The sequence below is a fragment of the Cannabis sativa genome, chromosome 7 (assembly GCF_029168945.1).
Source record: "Cannabis sativa cultivar Pink pepper isolate KNU-18-1 chromosome 7, ASM2916894v1, whole genome shotgun sequence".
NCBI lineage: Eukaryota > Viridiplantae > Streptophyta > Magnoliopsida > Rosales > Cannabaceae > Cannabis > Cannabis sativa.
In genome coordinates this window covers 51,364,742-51,371,052 of record NC_083607.1, presented here as the reverse complement: position 1 = coordinate 51,371,052, position 6,311 = coordinate 51,364,742, and positions in this window count along the sequence as shown.

Below are 6,311 nucleotides of genomic sequence, written 5' to 3'. Positions count from 1 at the left end.
ATGTAAAAAAAAAGAAAGAATTGTAACTCGGCATCACTTTTTAAAAAAAAAAAGAATGAAAAAAATCAGAAATAAAAGAAAATTTCAGTGATGTCCTGTGATTGAAAAAAAAAAGTAGAAAAATCTCAATCATGGTTAGTTGTGGGAACACTTCGGGAAATTTTAAAATTATGAGAAGCTTGTGGGTTCTTTTGTGCTTATAATATCTTTAGCCAAAATTGTCTTTCATTTTCCAAATATCTAAGCCATAAATTCTTACCTAAAATGTCCTTTTGATTCCGAAAAGAATGTTGTCAGCATTAGTGGAGAGAGGTTAGCATGCAAGCATATTGGCTATTAGTTTGTGGACTGATTTGATGGAGTGAAACAATTATGACATTATTTCAATATTGAAGTTAGTTTGTATCTGTACATTGTGTGATAAGATGAGCATCCTAATTAATTGTTAGAATTTTTAGAATTAATAATCTAGTTTAGTTAATGGAAGGAAATTTCACATGAGCCAGCAGTAATATAATTATCTGATAGCTTAGTTAATAGAGTTTTTAGTGTTAGTCTCAGTCTTACTCGAGGGCGAGTAAGAATCTAGTTTGGGGGAATTTGTTAGGCTATTTTTAGCCTACGTTATGGGTCACTTTTTATAGTTGTTTTCCTTCTTTATTATTATATTTGGAATAGAATTACGCTTGTTTTCTTTGGTTTAGGGTTTCACACTTGGAATATATCAATTAATCAAATTTCGAAAAATAACAATCTATAGAATAGAGAAAATTCTGCAAGAAAATAAAGCTGAAAATTCAAGCTTAAATTTGACTATGTTCTGATCAGATTTTGGAAAAAGTCAAACCATTAAAGTTGTATATTTCTTTTTCTTCTTTCCAACGCATCTTGAACCAACTCATTTGGAGTTCGTATGTGAAAGTTATGCATATTTTACTGAAAGATGTTGAAGCTGTCAAATTTTGCTTCAGTAGTCGCGACCACCACTTCCCATGGTCGCGACCCTTTTTCATGGTCGCGACCATGGTCACGACTAGGAGCCAGGCAGCGAGCATATTTTTTGTATTTTTCCTATGGTCACGACTAGACTTTATGTAGTCGCGACTAGGGGCGAAAAACAAGATTTTTGAGCAGTTTTTGACTTTTTCAAAGGTAGCAACCCTAATTTCTATTTAAGGGGCTCGTGTTTTAGAAGGAAGAGAGGCAGAAATTGGATCCAAAAGTTAAAGAAGGAGGCAGAGGAAGCAATGGTGGCGATCCGAAATGCAATCACTAACTAGTTCTTTCTTAAACTCTTGATTTCAATGTTAATTTCTGTTTTAGATTTGATTATGGATGTTATTATGGATTTTATGAACTAAACTCCTATTTTGGGGAGATGATGAATGTTGATTGAAATTACTTTTAGTTAATGATAATTGTTATTTCTCTTTTCTTGATTGTGAATTTATCCATATTTGTGTTTAATTACATGTTTAAGATTGATCACCTTCTACATGTTCTATGATCCCAATTCAAAATCTAAAAAGTGAGAATTGGGAATGCTAAAATTGGATAAACTAGGTTTTGATGTGAGACGAAAGTATTTACATAGCCTTTGTGACATTTAGATTATTTCTTATTGCTGATTATATGTTAATCTATCTCAGAGATGATTAGATAACATGTGATTTAGGACCTAAAAGATCTAAAAAGAGTTAGGTTAATTTTTATAATCTGTCATTCACATTAAGAAAGAGAATAGTAATTACCATTAACAATTGGGTAATTAAATCAACAGGATTCTTTTCCCTAATTTCTCATCCTTGATTAAACACCTTTATTGCTTTCTTCAATTTTCTTGTTTTTCTTTATTTCAAAATCTATCAAAATTATTTATCAACCGAATAGAATCATAAGTCTAATTTAGTGATATTCAGTTCAATTCCCTGTGGTTCGGCCTCACCTGCGTGAGTTTACTACTTGATTACGTACACTTGTGTAGGCCTTATTTCCAAGCTCATCCTGTTCGAGTGTATACTGACAAACCACTACGCCAAATATTGCAAAAACTAGACGCCTCTACACGGCTACTCAAGTGGGCGGTAGAGTTGGGCCAGTACAAAATCACTTTCTAGCCGCGGACAGCAATCAAAGGCCAAGCATTGGCAGACTTTGTGGTAGAATGCACAGGAAAAAAAGAAAGCATAACAAAAAGCAATCCCGAGCCGGTACAAATACCTTAGCCAAGTCACAATGAGGACAAACCGACTTGGAAACTACATGTGGATGGGTCATCTACAGATCAACAATCTGGTGCAGGAATTGCCCTTGTCATGCTTGGGGGGCAACACCTGAACGCTGCAGTCAAGTTCGGATTCAAAGCATCAAACAACGAAGCCGAGTACGAAGCTCTAATTGCTGGGCTAAGACTAGCCCAAGAGATGAAGGCTGAATACATCGAAATCTGCAGTGATTCACAGCTGGTGGTAAATCATGTCTCCGGACAATATGAAGCTCAGGGAGAAAAGATGATAGCATATCTGAGAAAAATACATGATCTTCTCGCACAATTCAAAAGCTACGATCTCAGACAAATTCCAAGAGAAGAAAATACAACTGCAGACGCGTTAGCCCAATTGGCAAGCAGCAATGTAAGTGACAAGGCAAACCTAGTTCCTATCCAGTTCCTTGAAGAGCCTAGCATCACTGGCACTGAAGAAATCAAAATGATTGATTCATCCCCAAACAGGATGACACCAATAGCGGCCTACCTCGAGTCTGGGAAATTCCCAGATAACCGAAATGAAGCTCGGAAAATGAGAAGGAAAGCTGCACGGTACATCATAGTAGAAGGAGTCATGTACAGAAGAGGATTCTCGATTCCATTGCTCAAATGTGTCACACAAGAAGAAGCTGCACGGATCCTATCCGACGTACACGATGGATTCTGTGGAAATCATGCCGCCGAACAAAGCTTATCCAAGAAAATTCTAAGGGAAGGTTACTTATGGCCGACAATGATTGAAGATTCAAAAGCCTATGTTAAGAAGTGTGACAAATTCCAGAGATTTTCAAAGATACCAAGAGCTCCACCCAACGAGTTAACACAGATGCAAAGTCTGTGGCCCTTTGCCATTTGGGGGATTGACCTGATCGGAAAATTACCTAAAGGTAAAGGTGGAGTTTAGTATGCAGTGGTAGCGGTTGATTACTTTACTAAGTGGACTGAGGCAGCACCACTTGCAACCCTCACATCAAAGAAAGTTCAAGACTTTATTGTGAAGAACATAATATGTCGGTTCAGACTACCGTACCAAATAGTGTAAGATAATGGCAAGCAGTTCGACAGCCAATCCTTCACTGATTTCTGTGCGAACCATGGTATCATCAAAAGTTTCCCCACAGTGGCTCATCCTTAGACAAACAGTCAAGTTGAGGCAGTCAACAAAACCTTGAAGGATACACTAAAGAAAAAACTTGAAGAAGCCAAAGGAAACTAGCCATAAGGGCTTCTTGAAGTACTATGGTCATACCGTACAACTGGAAAAAAAAAGGCAACCGGACAAACACCATTCGCAATGGCGTACAGTTATGAAGCTATGCTGCCCGTCGAACTCGAGCCACCTTCCCACAGAAGATTGACGTACGATCAAGGTACCAATCACATACTCCTTGCAGAATCACTCGATGAAATCAAAGAAAAACGAGCAACTGCAAACTTAAAGTTGATGGCCCATCAACAAAAAGTAGCTCAGTATTTCAACAAACAAGTGAAGGCTCCGAAATTCTTCGTGGGAGATATTGTCCTGAGAAGGGTATTCCTGAACACCTAAGATAGTACGACAGGTGTACTTGGACCTAACTGGGAAGGACCATATCAAGTGGTCAAAGTTCTCGACTCCAGATCATACAAGTGAGGTAAGTATGACGAAAAAATGCAACTCATTCTAGTACCACAGTACTGGAATGGAAAACATTTAAGAAAATACTACCAATGAAGTACCAGGTCGGATGACCACTTTAAGTACTAAATGAACATTTTCTTTTAAGTGAATGGCCTTCTGGGTGGACTACGCTCAAAGGTTTTGATAAAAGAAACAAAGTACTCAGGTCGGGTGACCACTTTAAAGTACAGTTTCTTATGTCTGCAATTTGTTTTATTTCATGTTAAGCTAAAAGATTAGATTAAATCAAATAGCTCGGATGTAAGTTACTACGGTAACAAATACACTTTTCGTTCAATAAATGAATAAAGATAGTTATTTCAAAATTCAATTGAGTCGAAATTATCTTCATGTTTATAATTTACCATACAATGTGTACAAAAGGTTTGGTCAAACCCAAAACACCGAACATATAAACAATATATTTGTAGCAGACAAGTGACCAAGAGTCATACGTCTGCTGGATCACTTGGGGGGCACCTATACCTGTACAAAGCATTTGGTAAAAATAAAACAATCACGATTGCACGACAATTATAAATAGAGAATGAAATTCATTAAGGATAACAAAAGCACGTAATACTGAGATTAAAAGCTGCCTGGTCAGCCTGTTGTCTGAAAAATGAAAAATAATTCCATGTTTAAAGACTGCTTGGTCGGTCATGATGTCTTAGAAAAGGCCCTGAGACCGAATAAGATATATCAAATAAAAAGATAAAAAAAAAAAAGAAGTGTTTAAGCAATTGGAGTGCCAGGCTCTTGGTTCGGTTCTTCTGGGCCAACCAGAGCAGGTGGATCTGTTGTTTGAACAGGAGGTGCATCAGCAGCCTGACCGGAGGTTGAAGCAGCCACCTCAGTTTCGCCATAGGCCACTTGGGACGCGCAGAACTTAAGGTACATGTCCTTAGCATCGCCCAAGTATCATAATTGGCCTGAGGATTATCCTTCCAAGGCATTGACCTTCTCCTTCAACCTATCCACCTCAACCGATAGCTCCTCCTCCTTGGCTTCCTTTTCCTCCTTCATCCGATGAAGAACTGCTCGAAGGGAAGTCCTCTCGTCCTGAAGACTGTTCACCTCAGCAGATAAGGTCTCGATGGTCTACTCAAAACGGTCAGCAACCTCGAGATCCTTAGTCAGCACAGTGATTTTCTTCTGAGCCACAAACAGCTTCTTGTTGGCTTCACCCAATTCAAACCGAATAGCTCTGACTTCCGCCCTGGATTCTTCAGCATCCTTCCTGGCCAAGTCCGGCTCCGCCCTCAGGGTGTCAGACAGAGTCGTGTTCTTGGAAGCAGTAGACTTTGCCCAAGAGTAAGTGTAGGCCAACTTCAGACCGGCCTCCATAAGGAAAAAACTTTAGCATTTGAGCTAAGTATGGAAGATTAAAGGGAAGTATTAAGAAAGACTTACCCTAGTGAACTTCTTCAAGACTCCGCCCACCAGCAATTCCAAAGAAGAGTCATTGTCAGCACTAGCCAGTTGCTCATTGACCTCAGAAACCAGCTGGTTCATATAATGGGCTAGCATCTCCTTGCCCTTTTTGGCCTCTGGAAGCACCGACAAAGGTGGAGTAGGTGCCCGCACCCGTTCAGGATCACTCCTGACCAGTTTAGACCCAGCCTTCGGTTGTCCAAACTCCTTGGACTTGGTAGTTTTGGGAAAAGAGGGGTTTGCAGCAGTCAGCTCCTCGGAAAGATCAATGACCTCCCCAGTAGGCCACTTTTCCTTAGTAGAGGACCCTCACAACCCTTAGACGTCTTGGCCGAAGCAGAGGAGCTACAGCTTCCGCCTATTCTCCGTCGAGCATCTGCCGAGCATGTCTGTACAGAACAAAAACAACATGGTTATAAAATAGACATCAGAAACAAGATGAAGTAATATGCAAGGTGAATGCCCGAATCAGACTTAGAAGTCCATCATCACCTGACACCAGTCTTGTTTCAGACATAACAACTTTCCCTTTTCCGAACACGGGAGGGGATGGCCGAACAAGTGAAATGGGCTCTCTTATGCGAATCACATGTTCAACAGGCCTGGGTGGGGCCGGGAGTTTCTTCTTCCTCTTCAGTGGAGTCACCAACTCTTCCTCAGCTTCATCTTCACGATTCAAGGGCTCCTAAGCATGCTGCTTGGCCCTTGAACCTCCCTTCAACTTAACCTTGCGCTCAAGTTGAATGAGTTCATTCTCTTGATGAGCTCGTTCGGTCCGACCAACACCAGATTTTCTCTTCTTCCCCATCACGGACTTAGGAGTAAAGTCCTTGGGATAGAGCCCGTACCTCACAAAGTTATCTTCGGAGGTCAATTGCATAATATTCTGGTCTTCCCCCAGAAGTTGGGAAAGTTTTTGAGCTCTATCCCTAAGAGCAAGAGTGAGGGGAG